This window comes from Chiloscyllium plagiosum, unplaced genomic scaffold (genome assembly GCF_037043375.1).
Source record: "Chiloscyllium plagiosum isolate Xiang-an unplaced genomic scaffold, Cpla_swu_hap1 HiC_scaffold_9, whole genome shotgun sequence".
NCBI classification, from domain to species: Eukaryota; Metazoa; Chordata; class Chondrichthyes; order Orectolobiformes; family Hemiscylliidae; genus Chiloscyllium; species Chiloscyllium plagiosum.
The window spans coordinates 121,886,797-121,904,676 of record NW_028270147.1 but is presented as its reverse complement, the minus strand read 5'-3'; the positions used below and the strand labels follow the sequence as shown (position 1 = coordinate 121,904,676).

At 42.2% G+C, this 17,880-nt stretch overlaps 1 pseudogene; it reads right to left on the bottom strand.

Annotated features, from left to right (window-relative positions):
- LOC122545411 (centrosome-associated protein 350-like) overlaps nucleotides 1-17,880 on the bottom strand; it is a 1,525,564-nt pseudogene that overhangs the window by 1,132,922 nt on the left and 374,762 nt on the right.

Here is a 17,880-nt window from a genome sequence, read left to right as displayed (position 1 = left end):
AAAAAAGACATGAAACTCCAGAGAGCTCTGACCATGAAATATTTTATCTCAAAAGGTTGATTCAGCATTGACATCAAAATGCATGGGGTCATAGAGTCAGTTATACAACAGACCCAGCTCATCCGCACCAACCAGATATCCCAACGTGACCTAGTCCCAGTTTGCCAGCATTTGGCCCAAATCCTTCTCAACCCTTCCTATTCATGTACCCATCCCAATGCCTTTTAAAAGGTACAAGTTGTAATTGTACCCCTCTCCACCACTCTGGCAGCTCATTCCATGTGTGCAGCTCCCTCTGCCTGAAAAGTTATCCGTCAGGCCCTTTTTAAATCTTTCCCTCTCACCTTAAACCTATGCCCTCTAGTTTACAACTTTCCTGCCCTGGGAAAAAAATCTTGGCTACTCACCCTATCCATACCTCTCATGATTTCATAAACCTCTACAAAAAACAATCAGCCTCCAAGGCTCCATGGGAAAAATACTTCAGCCTATTCAGCCTCTCCCTGCAACTCAGTCCCGGCAACATCCTTGTAAATCTTTTCTGCACTCTCTCAGATTTAACATCCTTCCTACAGAAAGATGATCAGAACTGTATGCAGTATTCTAGACAAGGCCTCACCAATGTCCTGTACAGCTGCAACGTAACACTTCAACCACTACAGTCAATGTTCTGACCATTGAAGGCAAGCATGCCAAATACCTTCTTCACCACCCTCTCTACGTGCAACTCCACTTTCAAGGAACTATGCACCTGCATCCCGAGGTCTCTTTATTCAGCAACACACCCAGGGCCCGACCGTTAACTGTATAAACTAGTGACTGGATAGAGAACTTTAAAAATGAGACTTGATAGAGAAGTTTAAAAATGAAGACCATAAGACAGAGGAGTGGAAGTAAGGCCATTTGGCCCATTGAGTCACTCCGCCATTTAATCATGGCTGATGGGCATTTCAACTCCACTGACCCGCATTCTCTCTATAGCCCTTAATTCCTTGTGGGATCAAGAATTTATCAATCTCTGCCTTGAAGACATCCAACATCCCAGCCTCCACTGTGCTCCATGGCAATGAATTCTGGCTGAAGAAATGTCTCCTCATTTCCATTCTAAATTGACGCCCTCTCATTCTAAGGCTGTGCGCACGGGCCCTAGTTTCCCTGCCTAACGGGAACAACTTCCGAGCTTCCACCCTTTCTAAGCCATGCGTTATCTTCTAAGTTTCTATTAGATCTCCCCTCAACCTTCTAAACTCTAATGAATACAATACCAGGCTCCTCAGCCGTTCATCGTATGTTAGACCGACCATTCCAGGGATCGTCCATGAGAGTCTCTGCTGGACACACACGAGTGCCAGTATGTCCTTCCTGAGGTGTGGGGCACAAAATTGGACACAACATTCTAAATGGGGCCTAACTAGAGCTTTATCAAGTCTCAGAAGCACATCAATGCTTTATATTCCAATCCTCTTGAGATAAATGACAACATTACATTTTCTCTCTTAACCACGGACTCAATCTATAAGTCAACCTTGAGAGAATCCTGGACTAGCACTCCCAGATCCCTTTGTACTTTAGCTTGAAGAATTTTCTCACAGTTTAGAAAATAGCCCATGCCTGTATTCTTTTTTTCAAAGTGCAAGGCCTTGCATTTGCTCACGTTGAATTTCATCAGCCATTTCCTGGACCACCCTCCAAAACTGTCTAAATCTTTCTGCAGCCTCCCCACCTCCTCAGAACATCCTGCCTGTCCACCTAACTACTTATCATCGGTGAACTTTACCAGAAAGCCCCCAGCTCCCTTCATCCAGATCATTATTATATAAAGTGTACAGCTGCGGCCCCAACACTGAATGCTGCGGGACACCACTTGTCACCAGCTGCCATTCCAAAAAAGAACCTTTTATCCCAACTCTCTGCCTTCTTTCAGATCGCCAATCCTCAATCCATGCCAGTATCTCACCTCAAACACCATGGGCTCTCACCTTACTCAGCAGCCTCCCATGATGCACCTTACCAAAGGCCTTTTGGAAGTCGAGATGGATAACATCCACTGGGTTTCCCTGGTCTAACCTACTTGTTACGTCTTCAAAGAATTCGAACAGGTTTGTCAGGTACGATCTCCCCTTACTAAATCAATGCAGACTCGTTCCAATCTGACCCTGCATTTCCAAGAATTTAGAAACATCATCCTTAACAACATATTCGAGAATTTTATTGACAACCGAGGTTAGGCTAATCGGAATATAAGTTTCCATCTTTTGCCTTGATCCTTCTTGGACAAGGGGGTTACAACAGCAATTTTCCAATCATCTGGGACTTTCCCTGACTCTGTTGATTTTTGAAAGATCACAACCAACGCCTTCTCTATTTCCTTAGCCACTTCCCTCAGAACTCTAGGATATAGCCCATCGGGCCAGGAGATTTATCCATTTTTAGACCTTTTAGCTTTTCTAGCACTTTCTCTTTTGTAATGGCAACCATACTCAACTCTGCTCCCTGATTTTCCTTAATTGTTGGTATATTACTCATGTCTTCCACTGTGAAGACTGACACAAAGTACTTATTAAGTTCTTCAGCTATTAACTCCCATCTCTAGCCTTCCTGCATCAATTTGGAACAGCTCAATTTCTACTTTTGCCACTCGTCTGTTTCTTATGTATTGAAAGCAACTTTCACTAACATTTCTAATATTACTGGTGAGCTTACCTTCATATTTGATCCTCTCCTTCCTTATTTCTCTCTTTGTTATCCTCTGTTTGTTTTTGTAGTCTTCCCAATCTTCTGATTTCCCAGTCTTCCCGGCCACTTCATAGGCTCTCTCTTTCTCTTTGATACATTTCCTGACTTCCTTTGTCAGCCATGGCTCTCTAAATCCACCTCCCCCCATCCGGAAACACCCAGAAACTCCTGCCATTGTTGCTCTCCTGTCTTGCCCACGAGGCTCTGCTTCCAGTTGATTTTCCTCAGTTCCTCTCTCATGCCCCTGTAATTACCTTTATTTAACTGTAACACCATTATATCCAATTTTGCCTTCTCTCTTTCAAACTGCAGCCTGAACTCTACCATATTAAGATTGCTGCCTCCTAAGTGTTCCCTGACTTTAAGATATTTGATGAAGTCTGGCTCATTACATAAAACTAAGTCCAGAATAGCCTGCTCCCTCGAGGGCTCCATCACAAGCTGTTCCAAAAAGACATCCTGTAAGCATTCCATGAATACCCTTTGTTTGGACCCACCGGCAACATTATTCAACTAGGTCATTTGCATATTCAATTACCCCATAGTCACCTTGACCTTGCCATTCTGACATGCCCTATCTATTTCCTGGTACATCTTGCGCCCTGGTCCTGACCACTGCTGTGAGGTCAGTCCGTAACTCCCATTATGGATTTTTTTGCCTTTGTGGTTCTTTGACTCTACATCATCAGATCCTATGTCATTCAGTGCCATGAATTTAATTTCATTCTGAACTAATAAGGCAACCTGGCACCCTCTGCCCACCTCCCTCTCTTTTCGATCAGTTGTAAATCCTAGGATGTTTAACTGCCAGTCCTAAACCCCCTGCAACCACGTCTCTGTGATGCCTACCACATCATCATCATTCATGATGATTTGTGCTGTTAATTCATCTACTTTGTTACAAATACTATGAACATTCAGGTAAAGTGCCTTAATGCTAATTTTCTTATCCTCATGATTTCCAACATCTCTAGTAATATGTTCAAAGTTATCCTTCGTTTTTGCTTCATTCCTGGTCTGCCTTGAACTGAAACCCTGCACACATGCTAACCTGTTGCTTATCGTTCTACTTGACTCCATACTCCCTGTTGCTTTCCCTTTCCCTTCCCCCAGACTAATAAGTTTAAAGTCCGAGTGACCACCCTATTTATCCTTTTCACCAGAACACTGGTTCCAGATCGGTTCAGGTGGAGACTGTCTCATCGGTACAGATCGCCCCAGTTCCAAAACTAATGCCAATGTCCCATGAAATGGAATCCCTCGTTCCCACACCAATCTCCTAGCCACGTGTTTACTTCCCTAATTTTCTTATCCCTATGACAATTAGCACGTGGCTCGGGCAGTAATCCAGAGATTATGACCCTCGAGGACCTGTTCTTCAATTTCCTTCCTAGTGCTTGATACTCCCCACACAGGCCCACCTGCCTAGCCTTGCCTATGCTGTTAGTGCCAACATGGATCACAACAACTAGATCTTCTCCCTCCTGCTCCAATATCCTTTCAAGCCGGTTGGAGATGTCCAGCATCTTGGCACCGGTCCAGCAACACACCATGTGGGACTCCCAATCCAGCTCGTAAAGGATACTATCTGTCCCCCTAATTATAGAATCCCCTGTAACAACTATTTGTCTTTTTGCTCCCGCTCTTGAGTGGCTTTCTGAACCATGGTGTCATGGTCAGCTGGCTCATCCTGTCCACAGCCCTTTTCCTCATCCATACAGGGAGCAAAAATTGCATATCTGTTGGACAAGGTCAAGGGCTGAGGCTCCTCCACTCCTGAACTCAGAATCCCCCTTCCTGCCTCACTTACAGTCACACCCTGTTGTTCCTGATCACTAACTGAATTTGAATTACTTAATCTACCGGTGTGACTGCCTCCTGAACCTCCTGCGTCCAGGTAACTCTCCCCCTCCCGGATGTGCCGCAGTGTTTGAAGCTCAGATTCCAGATCATCAATTCTGATCCAGAGTTCTTTGAGCAACCAAAACTTGCTGCAGATGTGGTCACTGCCCTTCACAATGGGATCAGCCAGCTCCTACAACATACAGCTACAGCACATCACCTGTCTAGCCATCTCTACTGATTAAATTAATTTATACAAAATTATAAGTTAAATATTATTCAACTAACCAACTAATAGTGAACTTTTAATCAATCACACGATACACAAGGAATATCAATTGAAACGCCTTACCTTAGCAACACACGAGAGTCCTTTTCTTTGGTGAGAGGAGAGGGCGGGGGGGGAGACACGACACGTGTAGTACATCGGGATTCAGCTGCTGCCCAAATATATACCCAACAGTCCTCTGTGCCTCGCTGTGGCCTGTCGCTCTGCTGCTCCTTCAAAAGCCTCACTTATCAAGCAGTCTCACGTCCGTTCCTGCTCAGTGTTCGCTCCGCCAAGCTAAGTTTTTATATTTTAAAGTTATCATCACATCGGGTCTCTGGTCCTCATTGTCGCTCCTCCCACTCCAACTGCCACCCATAAAATGAAGAACACTGATCCCCCGAGGTAAGTTTGTATATTTTAAAGTTAACTTCCCGTCAGGCCTCTGGTCCTCGCTGAAGGTGCTTGAGCTGCATGGAGGGAAAAATGTTTTCACTTGTGAGGCTGACCTGAACAGGAAGTTCACATTAACGAATCGAATCATAAATTCAAAACAAGATATTCTTCCCTGAGAAGAGTGACAACATGGAACTTGCTTATGCCAGGAATGCTTCAGTTGAATGGCACAAATATGTTTAAGGGGAAATTAGATAAGTACCTCAGGGAGAAATATACAGAAGGATGCACTGATGGGATGAGACAAAGTGGGAGTAGAGTCGCATGGAGACTAAATAACCGCAATAGCCTGTTGGGCCAAAAGGCACGTTTCCCTGCTGTAAAGTATCTGGAAAAGTTCTGGTCTCCTTCACTCAAGAACCATTTAATCACCAACTAATTTGGACAAAAGGGGTCCCACTGGGATATGAAAGAGAAATACAAGAGACATCCCTTCATAAGGTAACACAATTAACATCCATTACTGAAAGTACCTCTGCAGAGAGCACGGTTTAATCTTCAGCTTCTCAGTATCAGTGGAGTACAGAGTTTGAATTTGCTGTTTGGTTGAGCTTGAGCTGCCAACATCAAGATCTTTACTGGGTTCAGCTTGGGTCTTCGTCATAAACTGATCATAGGACTGAAAGAAACATGGAGAGAAAGTGAAATCAAACATTGGGATTGAAAGAAGTACACATGACACTACTTTGCCAACTGCACTGAAATCAATGTACTTCTGAATTTTTAAATAAGTTTTCTGGCAACTAAGGAATAGCAGAACTTGATTTTCAGCAAACTACTCCAGTGAGGAGTCAAGTTTTCAATTCAATCAGAAAGTTGAAGCATTTTCTGGATGTATGCAGGAGAGCCAGACAGGTAAGCCAAAAACAGATAAAGCATTTGCCATTTGAAATAATAGAAAATTCAGATGTAGGATGCAGTGTTCATAGTCGTGATGTAAAGGTACAATATAATACTGAACAGTTGCTAAACTGAAGCACTTACCAAAATATTGTCCACCCGATCACGTTTTCTCCTGCCAAATGTCTTCATCTTCTGCCAGCCTGTCTTCTGTTATTGCTCCTGGTTGAATCCAAACAACTTCATAACTTCTTTAGAAATGAAGATCTGGGGATAGAAGCACAGGAGAAATGGCAACTAATGCACATACCCTAAATACACAGACAAACAACCTCCAATCCATTATCCTTCCCGTAAACTGCTCAATGAAGACTTTGAGGCTTGGACCTTCTGATTCTTCTCCCATTCTGAATGATGTAAAATTGGATGAAACTCAAAGCATGTTCCATTAAACAAAAATCACTAAATGCTTTAAAACGTAATTATAATTGAAGTGAATAACATCAGTGAGATCCGAAAGCATATACAAAACAACTTTAAGGTAGCATGCAATACTCCCAGATTGTGAGAAGGTTTGACATTTTCCCTTGCCTAAGACCGAGACTGAGATATGAGTAATTATTCACTTATCAATTCACCGCATTACGTGGTTCAGCACTTTGCCAACAAGTGCTGGCCTCTGCTCTGTCAAATTCCAAAAATGTTCTGCCTTTAATAGACTGTACGCAGACAACTCAAGATCAGCGCTGTGGGAGGTCTCACAATAAATATTGGGGCTGATGTGGATTCATACAGTGGACCCAGCATTTCAGGAAGGTCAAATCATTCTCAGTTTAACAGATGAGTTCATCAAAGCTATATGATCTAACCACTGACCACTGCCTCACATGGCTCCAGGCAGGAAGATTTTGATAGGTTTCTCGGCTAACACCGTCAAAGGCAAGTAACATGCCCAGAAATGTTGGTGTGGGAAATAGTACAGTTCAGACTGAAGACACGTTACAGTCGAGTTATAAAGACAAAGCAAAGGAAATGAACAGTTCCAAATTTGCTCTGTGAATGAAAAGCTGATTTACACATGCCCATTCTCAGTCCCTGGCAACGTGCAACGCTTCACAAACTGTGCTCAAAGTGAAGTCAGGCTAGACAATGAGCTGCTTGATGTTGACTTTAGACCGTGGTAAAAAGTTCACATTGCAGTGCTGCAAGTCTGAGTTACTGGAAGGAGTCATCCAGTGTATGCTTCAATGTCAGTGCCACAGTAAAATAGAAGTTGCATTGTTGCAATAGTAAAGAACTTGGTCTGCGTGCTGGACAATACTTTTTAACCAATGCTCAAGTCATCCACCTTAACCTCAAATTGCCAAAAATCTTGCAATATATGTAACTTTTCACACTTGTAGCATGTTGTTCTCAGCCTTTGAAGTATAGCCACTAATTATAATATCGTCAAAAGCTGCAACAAACTTTCACATAGCAAGTTTCCACAAATTAGAGAAATGGTTCAGTAAACATTGAGCCAGACTGACTCATGTAGTAGACTGACCAGCACCATGAGGGAGAACCCCACTCCTCTTCAATGTCACACCAAAACTCTTTTAAAAAAACTCACCCAAGGGGGAAAATGGGGCCTCACTTTCAAAACAATACTTCAAGACTGCACCAGGACCGTCATCCAGGATTTCATTTCAGCTTTTGCTTAATCCCTTCTGCTGACTGAGGAAGAGTGCCACTGAGCCATGGCTAACACTCAGAGCTATTACATTGTCTCTCCAGTTGGGAGTAAAATGAGGTTCCTCGAGGATCACTGGGGAGATCAGAGTAAAATGGGGCTCCTCAGTTCCTGACCTTGCTTCTATCATAAGGTCAGAACTGCAGATGGTTGCACAATATTCAGTACCATTCATAGTCTGCTTCAGTATCTGAGGAGTTATGTTCAAAGGCAACATGATCTACACAATATGCAGATTTGGACTGGTAAGAGGCAAGTAATCTTCGCATCAAAACTGCCAATTAATGACCATCTCCAGTAGGAGGCCTGTCACCAGTGGTGGCCCATAAGGATTGGTGCTGGGTTCACTGCTTTTTGTCATTTGGATGTGAACATGGAACATAGCATGGTTAGTAAGTTTGCAAATGACACCAAAATTGGAGGTGCAGTGGACAGTGATGAAGGTTCAGAATACAACAGGATCTCGAACAGATGGGCTGAGGATTGGCAGATGAAGTTTATTTCAGATAAATGTGAGGTGCTGCATTTTGAAAAGGCAAATCAGATCAGGACTTATACACTCGATGGTAAAGCACTGGGGAGTGTTGCTGAGCAAAGAAACCTTGGAGTGCAGGTTCATAGTCCCTTGAAAGTGGAGTGACAAGTAAGCAGGATTGTGAAAGTGGTGTTTGGTATGTTTGACTTTATTGGTCAGAGCATTGAGTATAGGAGTTGGAAGGTCATGTTGCGGCTGAATAGGACACTGATTCGGCCTCTTTTAGAATACTCTGTGCAATTCTGGACTCCCTGCTCTTGGAAAGATGTTGTGAATCTTGAAAGGGTTATGCAAAGATTTACAAGGGTGTTGCCAGGGTGGGAGGTTTCTGGTATAGGAAGAAGATGAATTGGTTGGGGTTACTTTCCCTGGAGCATCAGAGGCTGAGAGGCGACTGTAAAAAGATTTATAAAATTATGAGTGGTATGGATAGGATAAATAGACAAGTCTTTTCCCTGGTGAAGGCAAATCCAAAACTAGAGGGCATAGGTGAGAGGGGAAACCTTTAAAAGGTACGTAACGGGTAACTGTTTCATGCAGAGGGTGGTGTGTACATGGAATGAGGTGCCAGAGGAAGTGGAGGCAGCTGGCATAATGACGATATTTAAAAGGCATCTGGCGGCGTATATGAATAGGAAGGGTTTAAGAGGGAAATGGACCAAATGCTGGCAAATGGGACTAGATTGTATCTCGGATAACTGGTCTGTATGGACAAGTAGAACCGAAGGGTCTGTTTCTGAGCTGTACATCTTTACAACTCTAAGATAATATTTAACAATGGCCCTTGACATTCAATGGTGTTACCATTACTGAATCTTCCACAATGAACATCATCGGGGTTACCATGGACCTGAAACTCATCTGGACTCATTATATAAACACTGTGGGCTACAAGGGCAGGTCAGAGGCTTGGAATACTGTGATGTATAACTCACCTCCTGATTTCCTGAAATCCACCGAGTACAAAGCACAAGTCAGGGGTCTAATGGAATACACCCCACTTGCCTGGATGAGTGCAGCTCTAGTAACACACAAAAAGCTCACTACATCCAAGACAAAGCAGCCCACTTGATTGGCACCACATCCGCAAGCAGCCATGCCCTCCACCACCCTCCACTCAGTAGCAGCAGTGTGTACAATCTACAAGACGCATTGCTGAAATTCAGAGATCTTCAGCCAGATCCTCCCAAATCTGTGACCATTTAGATCAAGAAGGACAAGAGCAGCAGAGCGCCACCTGCAAGTTCCCCTCCAAGCCACCCATCATTCTGACTTCGAAAAATATCATTGTTTCTTCAGGATTGCTGTGTCAAATTCTGGGAATTCCCTCCCGAAGGGCATTATGGGTCTACCTACAGCACATGGACTGCAGTGGTTACAAAAGATAGCTCACCAGTTTCTCAAAAGCAACTAGGATCGGTGAATAAATGCTGGCCAGCCGGCAATGGCCAGACCCTGTGAGTCATTTAAAAAATGTTCATTGAGGAGTTTAGAGTTAAAATGGGGTTCCTTGGTACTCAATGGGCATAGAGGAATTTTTTTTGTTCATTCATGAAATGTGGGCGTCACTGGCTGGCCAGCACTTATTGCCCCTTCCTAGTTGTCCTTGAGAAGATGGTGCTGAGCTGGACCCACAATCTCATTAGGGAAGGACTTCCAAGATGCAGTGACAGAATTCCAAGTCAGGATAGTGGCCATTGTTTACAAGTTGAGTCACTCACTTACTTAATCTACATATTTTAACTCCAACCAGCATCACGTTTGCAACATTATTACTGACAAGTAGGAAAAAAGGATTACGTGGAGTTATTACCTTTACTTCATTTAAATTCTGTGGGTTCCTCACTCGTTTGAAGAATGAAGAGCTAATGCGGCTTGGCTTCATCCGTAGGGCTGGGCTGGCATGGAGGTCGTCAGAAAAGATGTCAACAAAAATTTCTCTTGTAACATTAAGGACAAGCTGGAAGAAGTAAAAGACTAACAGAGAAAAGATTATATTAGATGCGTCCTCTCCACTCAGCAAAAAGCTTATGAGATCATTACAGTGAAAACAAAAGGGAATCCTGTTCAAAATATATAAAATAACAACTGATGCTCCACGATTTGAACCAAGGCTACATTTCGAAGTTCATTGATTGCAGGAGACAAGGCAAAAGAGAGATTAGAGAAGGGGTTTAAAAGGATTGCAGAACTACCAAGGGTAGGTGCAGATGTATTAGACAAGATTTCCTGCATAATGCTGAGGAAGGCACCACAACATAAAAGGAGGCAAATCTTTGAAACAAAATGAATGACATCTGTGGGACATGCTGTAAATAGAAAGCAAGCTATCATGGCTCCAATTATTAAGGTGAATAATAATCAAATATTGGATTATCAACCAATGGAAACAGCAATAGAAAGTCAGAAACGATGGAGAAGAGTTTGAAAAAAATACTGAGTGGCTGGCAGGGACACCATATATCATGTAAATAGAAACAGAATCTGTAGATTCTCAGACTGGGGAAAGTTATGACAGATGGGATTTAACGCATAACAGTATGATGATGATGAGGATGATAAATTAATAATGGGAGAGTACAAACAGTGGAGGAGAAAGGGGCTTTGGATTTTTAGGGAAGGGGCAAAATGGTAAATTGAATTCAATGCAGTCATCAGGATCGAGATAATGTTTTTAACATACTCTGTTATACATATCATCAATCAGAGCTGCTGTGGAGCACTCTTCACCCATACCTTTCTTGCTTAACTAAGAAAAAATAATTTTGTTTTCAAATGCAAAATCTGGGTCTCACCTCACAATTGTGGGCGGCACGGTGGCACAGTGGTTAGCACTGCTGCCTCACAGCGCCTGAGACCTGGGTTCAATTCCCGCCTCAGGCGACTGACTGTGTGGAGTTTGCACGTTCTCCCCGTGTCTGCGTGGGTTTCCTCCGGGTGCTCCGGTTTCCTCCCACAGTCCAAAAGATGTGCAGGGTCAGGTGAATTGGCCATGCTAAATTGCCCGTAGTGTTAGGTAAGGGGTAAATGTAGGGGTTTGGGTGGGTTTCGCTTCGGCGGGTCGGTGTGGACTTGTTGGGCCGAAGGGCCTGTTTCTACACTGTAATGTAATCTAATCTAAGCTCTTCTGCTGACACTCTCGTCATTCTTCCATTTATAATTCCCAAAGTCTGGGGGTATTTGCAAATCCCCCAGATCATGGCCAAGTTCCTGCCATTTGCACAGCTCCTCAGCTGCTGCATGAACCAATGTCTCAATCTCTACAGTATCTTGAGCGAAAGCAAAGTTATTTTCCCCTTGGATGTTTCGGGGCACATCTTTTAGGGACTGGGGCTCCTGCACTGGGCTGCCCTGTTGCAAAGTACACAAACTGTTGGTCAATCTAGATACTGAAGGTCAGGAACAAAAATGATGGAATTCATTTCAAAACATTAATGAACAATACATGGTTATAATAAACTGTGAAATCAAAGCATGAAAACGGGAGACAAACAAACGAGAATCATCTTTGTATATCTCAGAGTATGTCTGACGTGTCAGACACAGGCTGGAATTCATTTCCAATTTATTCTCAGCCATGTAATGAAAGTCAAGGTTTCCACATGGAGTGAGACCCAGAACATTAAACAGTATATTTTATTAGACTGAGTACTCAAACTCAATACAAAATTTACTTGATGGAGTCAGAACAAATGCTTTATACTCCTTTTTAAGTTTTAAAAGTTTTTGGCCTTAATCAAGGTGGTGAAAATAATCATCTTTACACAATTTCAAAGTATCACAAGTTGTTTTCCTGAGCTTGAAATATAAACTTAGTATGAAAAGAACACGTCACACTTATCCTATAGGTGGAATCAATATTCCATTCGGCTCACAAAGGGAGATATCATGGACTATCATGGAGTGTGGAGGATGAGAAGAATACAGTTATTGAACTGAAAAGAATACTTTTGGACAGTTCAGGATCAGATACATTGTGATGAAAACAGTGAATATTCTTCAAACTATGCAATCAAAAACATATGGCTTGTTACAAGTAACCATAGAGAAAGTAATGGCCATTTTAGGAAACTGACATCGACTGTTCAAATCTTTCCTGGTTCAGAGTATAAGTATGGAGAATCTCTTTATCTTCTAACTGTTGTGTACTTCGGGGAATGAACGATTTCAGACTGAACGTTCTGAGCTTCAGCTTTCCAAAATCAGATCACCTTCAGTTGACTGCTGCACCCCTTTTTATTCCTGCACTTTATAGGGAAACACAAATATTGACAAATCAGAAGAGCATGTGTCAGTTTAGTCAGGAGGTTGCTGTGTCAAATCAAACTGACCCAAGCACCTATTTCAGTGACTTCCTGCATTGAATGCTCAGAAAGGAATGGACAGTATGAGAACTTGTCAAGCACTTTCATCAAAAGAGCTGCTTGTCCAATCAATGTTAATATGTGCAAACCATAAACCCTTCTGTTCTTCTAATCAGATGGTCATTCAGTCTCAGGACTTTGCTTCCGAACACAACGCTGGAAAAATTGCGTGCGAACTGAAAAAGCCAGAGATGATTCAAAACTTAGTTTAAAAGATCCTCTTTAAAAACACTGCCTCCCTTTTAGGGAAGGACAGAAAAGTGCGGAGGAAAAGGTTTGAATTTCAATAGCAATCCTTCAGTTCTAAACTCAGTCATTACACAGTGGAAATAGCCACTAAATCCTTGAGAAATAATCAGGCGTACTTACACTTATTTTGAGAATTGATGGGCAAGGTAGAAAACACTGAGACACCAGAAATTCTAAGAATATCTCCCACAGCTTGATTTTATCACCCACAAATATATTAACAATTTCTCAAGATATTCCTCACAACAGTCTTTTGGGAAAGTGTCCTTGGGAAAGGGGAACACTCAGGGTAATTTCTGAAAATGTTGATGTGCAAAATGTGCCCAAATAAAGTGGAGTTGTATTTTGACATTTGTGATGGAAACAATCACAATCCGACATTTATGTTAAAATATGGGAATTTAATATGTTCTGGGATTATTCATCAAACAATCACATCAATGCTTCAAGACAAATAACACATCTCCAATTCTGAAAATTAAAATCCATCCCAAAACTGGCTCAAAATTAATACTTACAGGTCGAGGACAAGGATCTTGAGATAGTACTTCCTTTTTATCATCAACACTGTCATCTCTTTCAGATGGCTCCAATTGGATGACAGTCTTCTGTTCCTCCTCAAGATCCTTGGAAGGTGATCTGGGTGAGGATTCAACATCCAATTTGAACTTTATTCCTTGATTAGTAAACTGGATCTTCTCAGCTCTTCTCTTCTCTAATATCCCAAGTTGCCAGCATTTAGCCCATATCCTTCTCAACCCTTCCTATTCATATATCCAACTCAAAGCCTTTTATAAGTTAAACGTTGTAATTGTATCTCTCTCTACCACTCTGGCAGCTCATTCCATGTATGCAGCATGCTCAGCCTGAAAATGTTAATCCTCAGGCCCTTTGTAGATCTTCCTCTCTCACCTTAAACCTATGCCCTCTAGTTTTGGACTCCGAAAACCTGGGAAAAAGATCTCGGCTATTCACCCTATCCAATCCCCCTACAAAAATCCTTCAGCCTCGAATCATCCAGGGAAAAAATGCTTCAGCCTATTCAGCCTATTCCTGTAACTCAGTCCCAGCAACATCCTTGTAAATCTTTTCTGCACATTCTCAAGTTTAACATCCTTCCTGTAGAAAGGCGATCAGAACTGTGTGCAGTATTCTAGAAATGGCCTCACCAATGTCCTGCAACGTAATGCCTCAAGCCCGACAGTCAATGTTCTGACCAATGACGGCAAGCATGCCAAATGTCTCCTTCACCACTCTTTCTACCTGCAACTCCACTTTCAAGGAACAATGCACCTGCATCCCGAGGTCTCTTTGCTCAGCAACACACCCAGGGCCCGACCATTAACTGTATAAGCTAGTGACCGGATAGAGAACTTTAAAAATAAAATTTGATAGAGAACTTTAAAAATGAAGCAGCCCAAACTGCATGGAGGGAGAATGTCTTCACTTGTGAGGCTGACCTGGACAGGAAGTTAACATTAATGAATCGAATCAGAAATTCAAAACAAAACTTTCTTCCTTGGAAAGGGAACAACATGGAACAACATGACAACTAGTACTGGGAATGCTGAAGTTCAATAGCATGAATATGTTTCGGGGAAATTGGATAAGTACCGAAGGGGGAAACATACAGAAGGACGCACTGATGGGATGAAACAAAGTGGGAGTAGATTTGCACGGAGACGAAATAACTGCACAAATCTGTTGGGCCAAAAGGCACATTTCTCTGATGTAAAGTCACTGCAAAATGTACTGGTCTCCTTAACAAAAGAACAATTTAATCACCAACTAATTTGGACAAAAGGGGTCCCTCTAGGGTATAAAAGAGAAATACAAGAGGCATCCCTTCATAAGGTTACGCAATTAACATCCATTACTGAAAGTACATCTGCAGAGAGCACGGTTTAACCTTTGCCTTCTCAGTTTCAGTGGCGCACAGAGTTTTATTTTATGGTTTGGTGGAGTTTGAGCTGCCAACATCAAGATCTCCACTGAGTTCAGCTTGGGCCTTTTCAATAAACACATCATAGAACTGAAAGAAACATGGAGAGAAGGTGAAATCAAACATTGGGATGATAAGAAGTACACATGACACTACTTTGGTAACTGCATAAGACAAAATCTTTTTTGAATGAACAAATCTAATTTTAGCAATCTGTAAAACCAGTTAACCACAAAATTTAGAAAGATTAACAGGGAGACCAAGAAGCCCAGTTGGTTGAATGCGATCAAAACAAGTTTGTTTATTCCTCTCAAGCCACTGCACACACCATTCAACATTACAACTACCTATTTATGCAGCACTTAACAAGTAATAGGCCCCAAAGCTGTTTTAATAAAGAATACTGGGACATTGCTCAGGAAGAAGTATAAGGACAGAATACCCAAGACACCATTGGAAAAAGGAAGCTCTTGAAAGTCAGATGATATGAGGATATGAAGAGGAATTTGGCGTAAAAGGTTTGAATGAATGTTTGGAAGAATATAAAAACTCTTATTAATGGCAGAGAAAAAAAAAATCAAACAGAAAAAGCGGCCCTGCTCAACCACTTTTCCTTAAGATGGCAAGAATAAAAGTCAACAGCCCACAACAATTTTTAGTTCAAGGAAATGGATGCTGATTTGGTTTTGAGAACGCAGTATGCAACATGTGAAATGCTCTGAACTCAACCTCTGCAAGGTCACATGTTACAACCATCCCCAACTGAAACCTGCAGGGCAGTGGAGGGTACAATCTCACCTCTAGCTGTTTGATGAGGCTGGCCTCTTGTGCTTTCAACCGCTCCTGTTGACGTTCCTCCTGCTCTTTCTTCAGCTTGTCCACAATGGACTTGCGCTTCTTAAGTTCGTCCTTCAGTGCACGGATCCTGATCTCAATATCACTCTGGTCTGACGTAGTTTCTGTTGAAGATCCACCCAATGGATGTTAACAGGTCTCCTTACAATCAAATTCAACTTGGACACTAACATTAGCGGATAAGAGATATATGCAAACCTGCATAACTCTTGGTGACACTTCTCACAACCTGTTCACACTTTAATCAAACCTGCTGAACCACTGACAAAGCCTCATGCAATGGACACGTTGACCACTTGGGGGCCACAGTGTCACCAAACACATCAACTCCTCAGACCTACAGTATCACCGTACACACCGGCCGATCACACAGCAGGACTATCTGGGCAGTCAGTAACGGTGAGCATGGTTAGAAACATATTGAGGCAAAAGCCAAAATGAGAAGCTGGAGACTAAATGCTTGCAAAAGATGTGCATTTGAAAGACAGGAGAGGAATGGGCTTTGGAGATGAATTCTGCAATTAGGCTACTATACATGGCCATTATTTAAGTTAACTCTGGAAGGGATGCAACAGTCAGAGAAATTAAGACCACAAGAGGTTGAAGGATGATGTTAGACTAAAAGTCACAAAGAGAGACAGGGATTCATCGTGAAGGGCTTTCTTAACTGTGAAAATTAGATTGGAGATGTTGAAAAATTGGGAAGCAAAGTTCAATTAAGGACAGTCTGATAATTTTCAGATAAGCGCTCTTTCCAGACTTTTGGAAGTGCTCACATTCATGGAGTATTCAGAAATCTGACCAGAAGAGGATGGAATGGTCAAGTCTCTGGGTGAGAGTTGTGGATGATGAGGCAGGAGGCATGTAACTTTCCAGAGACAGGTTTGTGATGAGTAAATGCTGGATTTACTCAACGCTGGAACATGCTGCTGAGATATAAAGGGTGTGGACCAGCTGAGGATAGCAAATGAGAGGCTGGAGTGGCAAAGGGACACAGCTGGAGAGTCAGAAACAGGCAAACCTGTTGGAATTGACTTTTCTTTGTTGAATACTTCAGTGGTGTGCAATTTTTTCTGAAAGGCTGGTGACATTCTTTCTCCAACTTAGACAGGTGTAACATGACCAAAGTTACAGACCAATGAAATCAAACTTGCACAGGCATTCAGCTCTTACTGTTTCAACTTCAGAGATTCCAAAGGAAACTGACAGAAAGAGATGTTAACAGACAATCTACCACACCGATGCTGACTTAACTCTGGGCTGTCGGCCTCAATTACAGTGACAATACAGTAATAAGCAAAACTAGAGGGAAAACCTCCTGTGACAGAACTCATGTCATCATCCCACCATGCAAGGTGGTGGAACTTGAATTCAATAAAATAAAAAGTCTGGAATTAAGATTCAAATGATAACCATAAATTCATTGTCGATTGTCAGAAAAATCCCATCTGATTCATTAATGTTCTTTCGGGAAGGAAAGTGCCATCTTTACCTGGTCTGGTCTCTATGTGACTCCAGACCCACAGCAATGTGGTTAACTCTTAACTGTTCCACGGACAATCATGGATGGGCAATAAATACTGGCCACCCAGCAATGCCCACATCCCACAAGTGAATTAAAACAAAATTCCCTCAATAAATCCTACAGCAAGGCCATTTCAGGTGTTATTTTCACTTTCACACAAGACAAAGTCTCAAGAATCACCATCCCTCGGTGTTGTGCTATACTCTCAGCCAAGCAACATTTTTAAACAAAAATTAATACACATCGTGTTTGAGTTTCGAAGCACATCAAATAATTTGAAGAACCTCTGTGAAGCTTGGTCATGTTTGAAATTTCCTACCTGACTGTGTCTCAGAAACAGTTTCATCAGACCAGCTGCCAGATGCTTGGTGGGATTTTAGAATAGGTCTGTCATGCACACGGATGCTGGAGCTGATTTTCTGGCCATCTTGCTTCGATGTACTCTCAGTCACTTTTGAGGAAGGAGACTGAAAAACCAGAGAAGAAAGCAAACATTAGTTCCAGTCTGACATTATTTTCCAAGTTTATGAAAAAGG